We start from the raw sequence: 16,682 nt of genomic DNA, 5'->3' as shown, positions 1-16,682 counted from the left end.
ATGGGGCACAGAGCAGCCCCACTGCATGCTGGCCAGCACTGGGGCGCTGTTTGCCACCCGACAGCCACTCAAGGCACACTGGGCTGCCTGGCCCTGCACTGCCAGCACACCCCTTCCCCTTGGAGGCCAGGCTACCCCCATCCAATGCCCCTCACCCACTGCTTACCCAACCTCCCGTGCCCCTGCCCAGAGACACCCCCACAGGCCTCTGCCCAGCCCCCCGAGCCTCCCCGAAGACCCACTCCACGACCAGCATCACCCCCAAAACCACTGTGCCTGGGGCCCACCGCAGCTCTGCGCCCCACAGCCACCACCAAACCTGCCCTGTGCGCCCCACAGCCCGACCACTACCCAGCACCACAACAGCGAGAGCCCTCAGGGCCTCCTCCTAGGCCCCCTCTGCACAATGCCCCAAAGACACAAACCTCCCACCCGCATGGCCAGTGCCTCCTGCTCCGTCACTGCCCAGCGCCCCTCCCATTCCTCCACTCATTGGCCCTGTTGGGAGGCCGGTGGGGGTGAGCTGCCAGCTGAGCCACTCCAGGGACGGGGCTCACGCCAGCAGCCCGGGAGGGATGCAGCTCAGCCGGCACAGGCTCTCTCAGGCCCTCCTGCCTGGCGGGCTCAGCCCAGCCCTCCACACTGCCCCCCTGGCTGAGACCAGCACAGCCTCTGTACTGGTCCCAGTCTGGACGGGCCTGAGAAGGTGGGCAGAGCCCCCTGAGTGTTCCCAATAAGCTGAGCCCTTGGGGGTCACCCAGGAGAGCTTCAGGTGCCTCTCTGATGATGAGCAGTGTGCCTGAAGCCGTCAGCGTGTTTCTGTTGTGGGGCCCATCTGTACAGGCCTTGGAGCACATGTAGTACCCAGAGGCACTGAGACTTTATACGAAAGTGAGTGAAGTAGTACTAGCTGACCTTTAGCTCATGTGGTAGAGCACAGGGCTTTAGGCCCTATGACCGCAGGTTCAATCCCGCGTGCGAACAACTTGGGGGTTATGCATGCAATAAAATTTATTCCACCCATGGAAGAAAAAAATTAGAGGAAAACTGCTGGCTAGTGATGGCTGGAGCTGTGTTGGGGAGCAGGGCAGAACCCCTGGGCCATCATCCACCTGTTGAGAGCCTGCCTGGCCTACATGCACCCACCAGCCCTGCCCAGCTCTGTGAGCCCCATAGTGGTGTGTGGATCTGCTGGCTGGGCTCATGCAGCAAATCCTGGGTGCTGGATGGTCCTGGATGAGGGGCAAAACCCAGCTGTGTGGACAGGTGAGATGAGTCCATCATGGTTCGGGGCGCACATGTCTGGTTTTCAGCTGGAAAGCCTGATCCAGAAAAGGTGCTTTGGTGGGGGAGCGGTAGGATGGACCAGGTTCCAGCACTGCTGCTGGAGAGCCCAGTTTTTAATTAGTACGAAGTTGGTGACCCTAATATCGGTTCCCTTCCAGAGGTCCCACTGGTGCAGGTCCATTATAAGCCCAGGATTGCCTCAACTTCCCCTGTCCTGGGGCAGCAGCAACTCAGGAAAACCTGCCCTGGCCGTCTCCCATCCAAGCACAAAACTGGGCTACTCTTGCTCAGCATGCCACCACCAACCAACACAATGCTCACAAGCGCCCCCCCACTTCACACAGCTTGTAGTTCTCGGTTGGGCTGAACAGAGGATTCAGCAGTGCCCTAACTTAGACAGCAGCTAACGCATGGGGAGACCCTAACCAGCAAATCAGCCAGCCAGCGATGGCCTGTGCTGGCTGACGATGGGGCGGGGGGGCGGGGGTGCAGCAAGCACTTTGCACAAGAGGAGCCATACAGGCCAGCAGGGCCAACTGAGGGTTCAGCTGTCCAGTGGTCACCCCCTGTGGATGTGTGCGTGACACTCAGCGAAGGCAGGTCTATGCCGGAGCTATTGGCCACCACTGGGAAGTCACTGGAGCCAGGATGCAGAAGGTTACAGCTAGTTGTGTTGATGCAGCCTCAGGAGAAGGCGGACTCGGCCAGGTGGGAGCTCTCAGGCTGCCCCCGTAGGAGGCCATGTACTAGGGCAGGTGGTGCTCTTGGCCCATCTCTCAATAGTAAGTGATGGAAGCACATTTCGCAGGTCCCTTCTGGCTTTGTTCAACCTGGCAGCCGAGGGAGGAGAGGGGCTCAGGGGGTGTTACAGAGCAGAAGGTTCAACGCATAAAATTCACATGGGTCAGCCTCCCCCCAACATGGACTATTACCGGCCCATATGTCGAGCGGCCTGGGAGGGAGGATGGCAGGGGACAGTGAAATGGTTGGGGAAGGGGGGTGAATGCCCCTCACATCTAGTTTCTCTCCATTCTTCCCTGCTGCGCTGTGCAGGGGGAGGCTGCAGGGCCTGATGGGGGAACCCAGGGCACCATGGGACCTGTAGCTCTTTGGCCAGCTCCCTGCCTAGAGACTTGGCCCTGGGGCAGGGAAGGGACTACATTTCCCAGCATGCCCTTGGCCATTAGCAAAGGAAAGGGAGGGGGAATACATATGTGGGATATTGTTTTTCACTTACAATTTTTCAGCAATATGCCAGGAGGTAATTGCTATAAAACCTTCATTACTGTACGCACATTAGTACTTTATAACGAAATCATTTCTCCAATCACTGTTTTCGCTCAAATGTGTCATTAACCTCCTTTGTGCACACTCATTGCACAACTATTTTGAGCATCTCCTATGCTCCACATGTACCAACCAAGTGCCCTGCATATGGGCCTGCATAGGCTCCGCAGCGTCTGGCAGCTGCCTGGCACTAGTGGGCTGGCTTGGTGGCCAGACCTGGGCCTTTGGCAGCCCTTAAACCGACGTCCCGGCGCAAGGCTTGGGGGCTGCCAGCCACCAGCTGGCCCAGGGCTTTTGCAGAAGTCTGTCTTTTCTTCTCCGTGTTTGGACGGCTGCTGGGCTTGGGGTTCATGCCAAGGCACAGAGAGCTGCTGAGCCAAGTGCCCCAGTCGGCCCCTGCTTGACCCAAAGCAGCAGTTTTCCGGCTTTTCCCTGGCACATCCCGGCTCGCGACAGCAAAGGTTTTTTGGGACCCCCCCCCCAATAAAGGGAAGCTCAAGCAAGCCGTGCATGCAGACAGCGCGCCAGCCCCATGCGGCACGCCTGCAGAGAGCCCTGGGCCCCTCATCCCTTCCACTGCCTCAGCATCCATGATGGCTGCACCACACCTTGGGCCTAGCGGGCATGCGGCGCTCCCAGACTCGCCCCGGGAGGCGCTGCCCGGGTGGGGCTGTGGCTGGTTTTGGCCGGTGGGGGGGGAAGAACATCCATGGAGAATGGCCACCTTAGCTGCTTCTCGGGGCTGAACCGAAGGGCCCAGCCCTGCGCCCACAAAGGCCGCCAGAGAAAAATGGCAGCCCTGTCGCCTGGCGAGAGCAGGAGGTTTCCAAGCAGCAGCGGCTCGTGCGGGCCGGGGGGGGCGGGGGTGCCATGCACTACTGGCTCACGCCAGGGCCAGATAGGGGGATTTTTAACATCGCCTCTACATGCGCAAGCGAGGCCGGCGCCGGGCCAGCGTGCACTGAGACCGCTGAGTTTGTGGTGAACCCTGGTGCCATGGATGTGAGCCCCCAGCCCTATCATGCAGCTGTCTAGCTGCTGCAGTGGGTGGTCTGAGCCAGCCTCCAGGCCTCACTGCCCAGCCAATACCGGCTGCATCCTGGGGTGTTTCCTAGGGCTTTTCCTGGGTTGTTCTGCATTGCTGCAAACAATGGGCCTCCCAGCTCAGTCCAGGGGCTCCTGCTGTGGCGGCTGATCAGCCTCATGGCGAGGAAGGGGATTCGCCCTCCATCCCTGCGCTATTCAGCTTCATTCTGTCACTCCCGCTGCACCCTGGGGGCGAGGGCTGGCCTCAGCCCTGCTAACACCCACTGCCTGCAACCCAGGGGCAGGTACACAGCCCTGTGGATGCCCATGTCCTTGCCCAGAGATATTGCTCCCATTTGTCTCTTACTGGCCCATTCGGTGGGCCAACTGCTCAGCTGGTGCAGGCCCCCTGACTTCAGAGGTGCTGCACTGATTTACACCCGCTGAATTCCTGGCCCTGCAATACCGTCCCCGCCCCCGCCCAGCTGTCCAGGGTGCAGGAAGCGCCAGAGTATCCTCGCTACCAGCCAAGGTGCCACCGGCCTCCCTGCTCCAAGGTGCAAAACCCCGGGCTGTGACCAGACAGCCCATGACACACATGGCTCCGAGAACCCTTGGCTCCCTTGGCATCCTGGGCCCAGCCTGCTGCAGGCGTGCGCCAGGCACCGCCCTGTAAAACTCCCCAGCTTTGGAGCATGGCGAGGCTGGCTGACAGGGTGGGGACGGTGCGATCCTGGGGGAGGAGGGGGCTGGCTGTCATGCGGTGTCAAAGGCCTCCAGTGAATGAGATGCAGAAGGGGCAGCTGTGAGTTACAGGCTGGAATTCTATCCCAGGCTCCTGGTGAGGCCCTAAAGCACGATTCACCCGCTACCTACCTCCTGTCCCAGAGAGATATAGCCCCATCATTCAAGCGGGGCCTGCTTTGTGGTGGGCGAGGGGATCCAGAGAGCAGGGGTGGAAGCAGGGGTTGTAAATTGTCTGCTCTCCTCACCCCTGGTCCCAACCCCGCTGCTCCAGCCCTGCTGGTTAAATATGGGGTGCTGCTCCTTCAAAGTCCTGCCCCTTAGCCACCTCCTGGTTCTCGCCCCCTCCTGCCTCTGCAGCCGGCTCCAGTGAGCACACCCTCTGCTAGCCAAAGCCTGGGCTACAGGACGGGTTGCCCCGCAGGTCTGGGGCCGAGCTCGCACTAGAATCTGTCTCCTGCTCGGTCGTCCACCCCGCTAGGCAGCAGGCCACGCTGCCTCTGCCCATGCCTGGGCCAGCTGCAGGGCTGTACGCGTGGGGGCAACGCCACAGGGCCCTCATTGCTGCCACCACCATCCCAGGGCAGCCACAACCTGCTGGCACTGAGCCCTGGCTCGGCCCTGGCCCTGGGTGAGACGCAGGCCATAAGCTCCTTTTGTAATGGCTGAAAAACTGCTGCTCGCATGCAGTGGGGCCAACAGCCGCCATGGGCCCAGGGGCAGGGTATGGGGGAGAGGGGCACGGTCCCTGCGCCCAGAAGGGGCGGAGCCACCAGCAGAAGGGGCGGGGCTGGGAGCAGTCAGGCCTTAGCGCCACCCAGAGCAAGGCGCTGGGCCCTCCCCATCTTGCACAGCCATGTGGAGCTGCACTTCCACAGCGTTTCAAGGGGCCTGGGGCTCTGGCTGGTGCTGCTGCCACAGTAGCAGGTCTGGGCCCCTTTGAGGTGCCGGGACCCTGTGCGTTGGCCCCTCTTGGCTCCCCGTCAGCAGGCCTGCCGGTTTGTGGCAGGGCCTCGTGCCACGCCTGAGGGCCTGTCTCCTCCCACGGGCATGGGCAGAACACAGACATAATCCCACCAAAGTCACTGGTACCCCCTGCGTGGCGTTGTGCCCTGTTACGCTAGGTGCTGTACCAGCAGGCGGAGAAAGCCAGTCCGTGATTCGAAGCCCTTGCAGTCAGAGGAGTCAAGGCATCCTGAGGATGGGGGCGGGTGGAGCAGAAATGCAGCCAGGGGTGTGACGTGCCCAAGCTCACGAGGCAGAGCTCCAATGCCCCAGTGCACTAGCCGCTAGGTTGCACTGCCTCTCATCAGCTCATTCCCCAGCAGGTTTGCTTTGCGGCCTGAACCCAGATGCATTAAGGCCATGTCACGTGCAGGCCAGCCAATGGGTGGGGAGAAGAGTGGGGAGTCGCCCCTGGGCCCCTTTGAATACCTGCGGCATTGCTGCTGTGGGGCAGGGGAACAGCACCCCAGTCTAGACAGCGCTGAGGGATAAAGACTAAGCCCCACCCCCTTCTGCTCTTGGTCCTGCCTCTTCCAGGGCATGGAACCGCCCCCCCCCACCTTGCCCTGGGGCCCGCAGCAGCTGTTAGTGCCACTGGGCACATGAGTGAATGTTTCACGAGGCCCACAGCGCAAGGGCCTAGTTCTGTTCATTGATTTCCCCCCAGAGACAGGCATTAGGCGAAACCACAGGGGGAGAGACTTTAATGCTGAACGCTGTATAACAGCGCCCCTTAAAAGTCACATGCTTTGCGTTCCTCTGGCCCAGGGTCACCAGGCTCCTAGGCAAACGGTCCGGTCCCTGCAATGGACAGTTGAGCTGAGGCCAGAGGGACAAATTTGGCCCGAATGGTCTATTATTGACAGCCTGTGACACGCTGGCCCTGAAAATTCAGCAACTTGCTCACTGGTGCAAAGTTACTCAGGGGCATGTCCTTGCACACCTGATGTTATCATGACCGTCAGTAAACTGGTCTAACAGTCACTTACCCTCCCGGCCAGGCAACTCTCAGAGGGGCAGCCATGTTAGTCTGTATCCGCAAAAACAACAAGCGGTCCTGTGGCATCTTGTAGACTAACAGATTTACTGGAGCATCCAACGAAGTGGGTCTTTGCGCACAAAAGTTTACGCTCCATTGCTTTGTTAGTCTATAAGGTGCCACAGGACTGCTCGCTGGTCAAGCAACTAACCTTCCGAGCCTGGATGTATCCCGCTTCAGTCGCTGCTCGTTGGATCTTGTCTTGCTGTCATAAAATAATCCCGCTCCCCATGGCATTGTCTTGGAGACTAGGAATGGTGCTGGCGTCCCTTCTGGAAGACATGATTTTACTGATGGCTCCCACCGGGAAGGCCAGCCAAAGGATGGAGGAGAGAACACAAGGAAATTACTCTGTCAGTTGCATGTGTGCAAAAAGGCAGGAGACTTTCCACTTACAAGGTGAATGCCAGGGTTTCACCAGGTTGGCTTTAATTATTTCATACATGAGCCTCCTCTCCAGTCTGCAGATGCAAGTGGGAGAGGTGGTCATGTGACCATCTGGCTTCCTATCCCAACAGAATCCCTGACCTCGTGGATATCTACACATCATTCAGAAGAGCATGGAGCAAAGTCTTTGGTATGACTAATTGTACACTCCCGCAGCTATTCCTGTCTGAGTGTTATAAACATTTCACTTTCTGGGGTGCCCTTCTCCAGACATGGCTCGCCAACGTTACACCTAGTAGGAGCAAAAACAACAGGAGTCCGGTGACACCTTAAAGATTAACAAATTCATTAGGGATAACAAGCAGTCCAGTGGCACTTTTGAGGCTAAAAAAATGCATTAGGTCATGTGCTTTTGTGGGCAAAACCCACCTCCTCAGATGAATGGAGCGAAAAACAGAATCCAGGGTTTATATAGCAGGTGGTGGGGGAAGGTTACCTGACTCTAGTAGGACCAGTTAATGGTGTAAATTAAGTAGGATGTGTCCAGTTCTTGCCACTGTCAAAGGTGGGGAACTTGCCCTTGTAATGCATAAGGTATTAAGATCTCCATTGAGGCCCAGATTAAACATGTCAAATTTGTAAAAGAAATCCAATGCAGATGTCTCCCTCTGGCATCTTTCAGTAACATTCGTTTGTAGAAGAATGGCTTTTGTAGAATGGCTTTTGTAGAAGAATGGCTACTTTTAAATCCATTATTGAACATCCAGGAAGGTTAAAGGCATATTAGGCCATAAGCTTTACAGAATTATAGAGCACTAGAACTGGAAGGGACCTCAAGAGGTCATCACGTCCAGTCCTCTGCCCTCATGGCAAGACCAAGCACAATCCAGACCCTAGACCATCCCCAACAGATGTCTATCTAACCTTCTCTGAAATATCTCCAGTGATGGAGATTCCACAACCTACCCAGGCAACTTATTCCAGTATTTAGCCACCCTGACGGGAACTTTTTCCTAATGTCCAACTTAAACTTCCCTTGCTGCAGTTTAAATCCATTGCTACTTGTCCTATCAGAGGCCAATGAGAACATTTCCCCCCCTCCTCCTTGTAACCCTCTTTTAGGTATTTGAAAACCTCTATCAAGTCCCCTGTTTCTAGACTAAACCAGCCCAGTTCTTTCAGTCTTCTGTCCTAGCTCATGTTCTCTAGACCTTTAATTATTCTTGTTGCCCTTCCCTGGACCTACTCCAATTTCTACACATGATGGGATACAACTCACTTCCTCAGCTTTGTGAAGTGAAAGAACGTCCCGGACACAGAGCTGGAACTGTGAGCTGTATCTCAATAAAGCTTACGCCCTAATAAATGTTAGTCTTTACGGTGTCACTGGACGGCTTGTTTTTTTGTTTTTGCTGAAACAGCCTAACACAGCCACTGCTCTGACACCAGGCAAGGGGCATGTTTAAGCACACCCTGAAAATCACACTAAAATTTTTGGGGAGGAAAGACAATGAAAATTGCAAGGTTGTCAAATAATGGAGCTTTAAATTAGAGCCAGCAAAGTTGGAGGTGAAACACCTGGAAAAAGGAGATTAAAGTCACTCCAATATTAAATATTTACATATGTCTGGGTGAACCCCAGCAGAAATGTACAGTACTGAGACTCTTGTTCCTGTGATTCATGGTGTTTCAGATATGTATAAAGTCCTTTAATTAGCAAGATGTGTTCATGTAACATCTGCCAATCCTGAAAAATCAGCCAAAAGAGAGGGATAAGAACCATTGTCATGGTTCTTGGCAGGGGTCACCTCAGAAGCTTCACTGGGGTTTTTAGTAGTTTTGTCTTTGGAAAATGTTCACGTTTCTTTCTTTGAACTGAACGTCAATTAGCAGAGGGGTAGTGCTGGCACGAGACACTGAATAGCCATGGCCAATAAATCTGGTGAGGAGATGCCCATGGAATAGCTGAAATAGTTTGAGAAGCAGCAGCACTGGGACATGTAGATTACTTTGGTGGACAAGACCCAGCTTATGCCTCCGAGAAAGGGAATAGATGGGTGGAGACGAAGGCTGCCTACTGCATAGTACGTTAAGGACACCCAAACTACCTGATCAGCAGGGGAAAGGCCTCCAAGTGCCAGTCCAACCCCCAGGACAGAGCACGGTGAACCTTGGCTATTATGTGTGTGAGAGAGCTCCAAGGAACAGCTGGGACTCTGTAAGTGTTGACAACAAATTTCTACAGCCAGTAGAGAACATTCTCCCCTCTGAGGCAGTACTTGGACTAGTGTCCCAGTAGGGGGTGCTATGGTGTTACAGTCTGCAGGCAGCTATTAAAGCTCCAGCTGTTTCAAAGGCATACAGAGGGGTGGCCAACCCGCAACTCTTGACGCACGTGGCTCTTTGAGCCATTAAATGCAGCTCCTTGGAGTCGTGCACGGGCCACTCTGTGCATGGGCCCCAGTGCTTGGAGGGAAAAGCACGTGGTGGCTCCAGTGAGTAAAGAGCATCAAGTCAGAGTGGGGGGCCTGGGGGTGCCTAGCTCTGGGACAGAGGGAGGGGCTTGGGTTATAACAGGGCACTGGGGGTGCCTGGCACTGGGGGAGGGGGAGGGCATTGAGCCATGTGTTATCTATCTATCTATCTGGGGTGTCCAGGGAGGGGTAGCACCTCTGGTGTGGGGACTTGTCGTGTCTCTTCAGGGCAGTTCATGCACCTTTGGTCCCCACCTGGCACCCAGCTCTCATGCAGCGGCCACACCCTGATAAACCGCTGCGACAGGCGGGCTAAACCAGGTGAGGGTAGCTGGCAGGTCTGACACCTGCGGTGAGATAGGGAATTGCCTATCCCAGCATGCAAAGTCAGTCCCGGCGGACTGGGCGGATGAGATCAACAGCAAGATCCAACAACCAGGAAGGCGGTTCTGCAACGCTCTGTGGAGAGCGAAGGGCACGACCAGGCACCAGAGACGGCATGACCATGCACTGCAGCCTAGGCAGTCCCAGCCGTGATGACTTTTCGTACCACTGGAACCAGGCTTCTGAGGTCGAGAGAGTGGAACTGCCCCTGTGCGACGGCTTTTCCACTTTAAACATTCCCCCGCACAGGTTCTTTGCACAGTCTCATCACTTCTGTCTACCTCAAAGTCCTACGGTGATGGCGGAGGGGCAAAGAGACAGGTGGAGGTGACCACTGGGAGTCGTAGCTCCAAACCTGCACATAGGCGGCCTGTGGACTTTGGTCGCTCGACTCTGACCCCGGGATGACAGAGGAGCTTGGCAGCATCCCAGGCGACTGAACAGGCCTTTTTAGGAACAGCACTGCTCACCCTCAAAATGAGGGAAGGGACTAGAAAAGGTGTCCCAAAAATTGCTTGTCCCAACCAAAATGGCCAGCATGCCACAGCTGGCAGTTTATCCTCACAGCGGTTGAATAACAGCGAAAAGAAAGATGATATTTGCAGCATGGAACGTTCGCACCCTCTTGGCCAGGGAGAATGATATGAGGCCTGAGAGAAGAACGGCCCTCGTAGCAAGACAACTGGCACGTTATAATGTTGACATAGCCGTCCTGAGCAAGACCAGGCTGGCAGAGGAAGGATCCATCTACCCACATGTGAGTCCCTAACCAATGAGCCTCTGCAAGCTCAAGATGTCAACGTTGGACACGATGGACAACCTACCATCTATCTATCTATCTCTATAGATATATATGATATCTATGGCTATATATAAATATAATTATATAATATGACAGATAGATAGATGCCTCTTTGCACTCTACCTCTGGCTCTTCATCCCTACCTAGTGCCCACCCCGGCATACAGCATTCTTCACACCCAACCCTATGGGGCTACCGGTGCTCCTCTGCTCCAGCCCAGAAGTGGCTGCATGTCAGTGATGGTGGGTCTATGTAAATACCCAGAATATGTTCAACTCTACCAATGTTATTTAGGATTGGATAGTGTTGGGAGCTCTGCTCCTAAGTCCCTTAGGTATGTATGACCAGCCCCCTCTCTTGCTTTTGGTGCCTTCCATCAGGAAGTTGTGGTGTTGCCTTCATACCGCTGCATAAGAAGGCTGAGAGGACGGTTAGCTCTAAGAACAAGAACACGGCCTACAGGTTACAGTCTGTGTCCCGGGGACATTACTGGAAGCCTATGTAGAAGTTAAACTCTACTATAGTGGTTGCCAGGGCCCCAAAACAAAACTGCAACTCCAAAGGCCCCTAAACACTGGGGAGCTGTAGTCCAGGCTTGCACCGAGCTTTGCTGCAGACTGGTCCCTTCTAAGAGTTAATAGTGCCCTGACACACCCATGCTAATAGTGCACCTTTCCCACGTTGGCACATTTCCGGCCAGGATTTGCCCTCCTGATGTGTCATGACTGTGCTAGGCTATGGTAGCTGTAAGAGATGCCTGAGAAGAAGTGAGTCATGCAGGGCTGAGTCAGATCCTGGCAGCCAAGTCACACAAGCCCCTTCATAAACTTCCCAAGCTCCATGTTATACCCAGTAAGTTTGTTTGTCCCCACAGCTGCTCCTCAGGAGAAGCCAGATACCACTGGAAAGGCTACATCCCTCTTCTGTAATTAACTGCAGGGTAACCCTATGGCATCAGTGTGAGCAGCAGCCTGGCGTGGACATCTAGGCTACGTCTACACGTGCAGCCAACATCGAAATAGTCTATTTCGATGAATAACGTCTACATGTCCTCCAGGGCCGGCAACGTCGATGTTCAACTTCGACGTTGCTCAGCCCAACATCGAAATAGGTGCAGCGAGGGAACGTCTACACGTCAAAGTAGCACACATCGAAATAGGGATGCCAGGCACAGCTGCAGACAGGGTCACAGGGCGGACTCAACAGCCAGCCGCTCCCTTAAAGGGCCCCTCCCAGACACAGTTGCACTAAACAACACAAGATACACAGAGCTGACAACTGGTTGCAGACCCTGTGCCTGCAGCATAGATCCCCAGCTGCCACAGAAGCAGCCAGAAGCCCTGGGCTAAGGGCTGCTGCCCACGGTGACCATAGAGCCCCGCAGGGGCTGGAGAGAGAGCATCTCTCAACCCCCCAGCTGATGGCCGCCATGGAGGACCCAGCAATTTCGACGTTGCGGGACGCGGATCGTCTACACGGTCCCTACTTCGACGTTGAACGTCGAAGTAGGGCGCTATTCCTATCTCCTCATGAGGTTAGCGACTTCGATGTCTCGCCGCCTAACGTCGAAGTTAACTTCGAAATAGCGCCCGACGCGTGTAGACGCGACGGGCACTATTTCAAAGTTGGTGCTGCTACTTCGAAGTAGCGTGCACGTGTAGACTCAGCTCTAGTGAGTTAGCCTGTATGGCCCCTTTTCCAGCTAGGGTGAGAGAACGTTACTTCTCACTGACCCCTACTGACTGAGCCAGTGGTTCTGAGCAGTACAGCACGGCAAGCTCAAAAGCCTAGTGAAGAACAGGATGTTTTCACTGACTCTTGAGTTCCTCTCTCCTGGACAATCACGTGATGTCCAAGTCCTTCTCCCAGTCCTTCAAACCATCCTGGCCTGATGATTCCAGAGCTAACTGGCTGATGTCAAGATGGCTGCTGGCTACCAAGATGGCTTCCAGGGACCCCCACCATGGCCACACATCAGACAGTGTTGGCACAGCCCAGTCTAACTGCCCTAGCAGCAGGGATGCAGTCATCGGAGAAAACAGGCAGCATGGACCTCCTCGCTTCCCATCAAACCACTGACCTTTGTGTTCATCTGGCGAGTTTAACGAGCTGAGCTCTTCAGCAGCAGAACCTAATAAACATCGTGGCATGAGATACTGCAGAGCTGTGACTGCTGTTTGAACTTTGGGTCTGAGAAGCTATTGAACGCTCTAGGAGATAACACGCACCAGGCTCAGATTCCTTTGGCTGCCTTATCCACTCACATCTGTTAATCTTTAATACAATCTGGTGGGGGCAGTGCAGTGGCTGGTTAATTGCACGGTCGCCCCTCCGGCTCTGGCATGAGGAACACAGCGGGAAGGCCCCTGTTAAACTGTTCCAGAGTTTGAAAGGAACCATGAATCTTCCTCTTTCAAAATTTAAAACCAATTAAACCCCCCGTTATCTCGGGCTGTAAAATAGCAATTCTATCATCCACAGATCACCAGTAACAGCAGAGGAAAGCATGGGCACCGTCAGCTGGAGGCCTGGGTGCAGCTCAAACGCTTGCACTGTAGTAAGTAGCTGCATAGATGTCAACAGCCAGCCACTATGATACTGTTGGCTGAGGTGCCTCAGGTGGCAACAAGAAAGGGGGACTGGTTCAGGTAAACTGTGTGCTGACACACTTCTCGAGCTGGGTTCCTACTGCAAAGAGATGCCTGGGGAATGTTTCTGGAATTCATACAGAATTAGTAGTGCTGGGGAGCCCAACAGAGACCAACCCCACCACACTGCCCGTGGTACACTTGGCCTTGTATGTACACATGGTCCCAGCCAAAATGGATCAAGCAAATCCCAGATTATCATTTCTGTTTTCATTATGAGGAGCCTGTTACATAGGAAATGCGACAAGCCATAGATATGACCTCAGATCTTCTCAGGGCACATCCACACTATCCAGTAGCTCAGCCTGGAAAGTTTGACTTTCTAGGGTTTGCGTTCATGTGCCTATTGGGGATGCGTGAGATCGAACTATCTGGGGGTGACAGTCAACCCCTGTACTCCTCAATCTTGTGAGGCATAAGGAAGGTCAATGGAAGAGTTTTACCAGTTGACCTCCCTCAGTGAGGACGGCCAGCTAAGTCGATTTTAGATAAGTTGATTCCAGTGATTCAATTGCCATAGCTGGAACTGCATATCTACAATCTACTTTAAGGTTTAGTGTAGACCTGGCATTCTGTCCCAATCCATTGCTTTAGCACAAAGAGCCTCCCTAACCCTCAACAAACCCCCCTCCACTTGCACTCACACCCTCTTTTATTCGTGAACCTTCAGCTAAGCACATTTCCACCGATGGGAAAGTTTGTAGCAAGGTTTGTGAATCACACACACTGTAAATAGCCCCATGAGCAGTGGTACCAGCAGTGCCCTGGGGACCATGGGGGAAAGCTCTTCTACAGCATGCACATAATGGGTACAACCAACAGCAAATGTTTGCAAAGAGGAAAAGGGACACCCAGCCAAGGGACAGAAATAACACCATGTGATGTAGGAAGTGGGGATGGTTCAGCCAACTTTCAGAAAACCTTCATCCAGCACAGTCCATCAAGCTGTCTCATGGAACCCGCAAGGAAAATGCAAAAGAGGAAGACCTTGGACAACGTGAAGAAGAGCTACTGAGATTGAAGGACAACAACTGGGGTACTCCTGGAGCCAGCTAGAGGTTTTGTCCTGAGACAGGGTGAAGTGGAGGAGACTTCTAGATAACCTAGGTTCCACCCAGACGGTACAAGGGTAAAAGGCAAGTAAGTCAAGATGCAGGAAGCCAACCACATGCCAGAGCAAACTCAACAGCCTGATTTACAAACAATCGAGATGCTAATGTTTGGTCATGCAAGTATTTGAATAGTGTGCCTAACAAAGATGTTTGTACAAACATGCCGGGTAATTCACGGTCTGGCAAAAATACCACCGATGGGCTAAATTTGTGGAACAAATTAAAGATTCTAATGAATTCAAACCAGCAGCAAAATTCTAATCTACAACACTGGGGCTGGCAGTCTCCCAAGAACAACTGTTTTCCTGAGATTTCTGCCACTTCCTGCTGCTGGCAGGTTCTGATGATTTGGGAGACCATGAGTCCATCAAGCACAGACAAAGCCCAGCAACAAACAAGAACATCAAAGGGAAGGAAAACAAGTCATTTTGAACTTCATAAGGGTTCAGATTAGGCAGGTGTTGCTGGCAGTGGGAGCCGATGATGATGAAGTGAAGAAGATGAAGGTTCTAACAGGACCTGGCAGATGCCCAGCGAGCTGATAAGTTGATTTCTGGAAGTATCAGTTACTATCCACAGTTTGGTTCAGACTCAGCTATGGTCTGAATCATTCCATCCACAGCTAACATCCTGACTCATCAGGTAGCATTCCCAAGCTGCAGACTAGGAATTTAAGTCACTGCCATGACCTAGGCATATATGTGGTACAGTACAGCTGCTGTCCTTTGGAGACAGGACGTTACACTGAGATGTCTTCTGTTCCTTCGGAGTGGCTGTTCATGCACAAATGAAGGAGCCCAGAGCACGGTCTAAAAACGGTAGATAGGGAGATGCAAAGCTGATGGTTCTCACCCAGCATTCCTTCTTTCTACACCTAAACTTTAGTCCCTGCTCCATGCAGTGTGGCAGCACGGGCTGGGTGCCCAATGGAAGCGCATTTGCCACCTCACTCCACTAAGTATGTAAGTTTGGGTTACCAAAAATAGGAGAAATGTAAAGCAAAAAACGTATCATGTTAACCATCTTGAGCAGTTCAAGAATGCATCCCACAGACTAGAGGCACCAGATTGCCATTGAACTGAGAAGACATCCCCTTTATGCAAATTAGCAGCAACATTCACAAGACAAAATCAAGCCTTGACTGACCTTCTCCACGCTGGGAATCTTAAAACGTTGATTTCCGACACCTGGAAAGAAGATGCGTTTTAAGTGTTGCTCTCATTGCAATGTTCCTATCCGTGTCTGCAAGGGGTGTTGAGATCCTAGCTGGAGCATGCTCGGTCACCACTGAGAAATACTGGGCCACGTGGAAAGACACAGTATAATGCCCACTGGTGGAACTGAATCTGGGACCCTCTGGAGCTTAGTGCATGTGTGGGCTAAAAGCCAGCTGGCTCTCAGCTAAGCCTATGGAGGTGACCCATTTTTTCTCACTGTGAGGGGTCTCAGTGCCACTGCATGGGACTGTGAACCAAACCCCGTAGCTGGGTGGGTTACAATGGCTCTGTCTGCTTGGTTGGCTTCTGTGCCGTCTCCCCACACTGCACAGCCCTGTCATGACACCCTCCTCACTGGTGCAAAGACAAGAGCCAGCTGAGGCTGTGGTGAAGGCACAGCTGCAGCTCACAGCTGTGTGGTGGGGGCGGGAGGTTGAGTGACTCTGCCAAGATTCAGGACACCATAAATTGGGCTAATGTGAGGGTTGGGGGACCCAGCCTGGTGTGCGGCTGTGGGTTATGTCCATACAGGACAGGCTAGGAGTCACACAGGGCGCCTGCTTGACCATGGCTTGAATGTCTCCTCACACCCCACTGCCTTGCCCCTGGGGAACTGCCCAAGGTTCCACACAGCCCCCTGGCAGAGCTGAGAATTGGACCAAATGCCCTGAGTCCCAGGCCAGGGCCTTGACTGCAAGATCACCCCTCCCTGACGCTTTGAATCCAGCTGCCCCCACCTTGCTGCCTGTAGGGCTCCCTCCCTCAGCTTCGGCTCTGTCTCTTTCTCCTGTTTTCCCCTTCGGGCCTCTTCATCCATAAGTTCGTTACCTCGGGTCCACCATCACTGACACCCTGTCATTGGAGACTGAGCTAAATAGGAGGATCAGAAAAGCAGCCACAACTCTGTCTAGACTCAGCGGGAGAGTGTGGAATAACATCAAGTTGTACACCCACACCAAAATGCAAGTCTACAGAGCCTGCATCCTCAGCACACTCCTTTACGGCAGCGAGTCTTGGAGCCTGTACACCCGCCAGGAAAAGAGGCTGAACGTCTTCCACTTGCGCTGCCTCAGGCGCATCCTTGGAATATCATGGAAGGACAAAGTGCCCGACACAGTCATCCTTGAGCAAGCTGGAATCCCAACAATGCACACCCTTCTCAGGCAGCAGCGGCTCCGCTGGCTTGGCCACGTCCACAGGATGAATGATGGAAGGATCCCAAAAGACATCCTGTATGGTGAGCTAGCCTCTGGCAAAAGACCTCTCGGAC

Source organism: Carettochelys insculpta, chromosome 1 (assembly GCF_033958435.1).
Source record: "Carettochelys insculpta isolate YL-2023 chromosome 1, ASM3395843v1, whole genome shotgun sequence".
Classification (NCBI taxonomy): Eukaryota; Metazoa; Chordata; order Testudines; family Carettochelyidae; genus Carettochelys; species Carettochelys insculpta.
The sequence above is the reverse complement of the archived record's forward strand: the minus strand, read 5'-3'. Positions refer to the sequence as shown.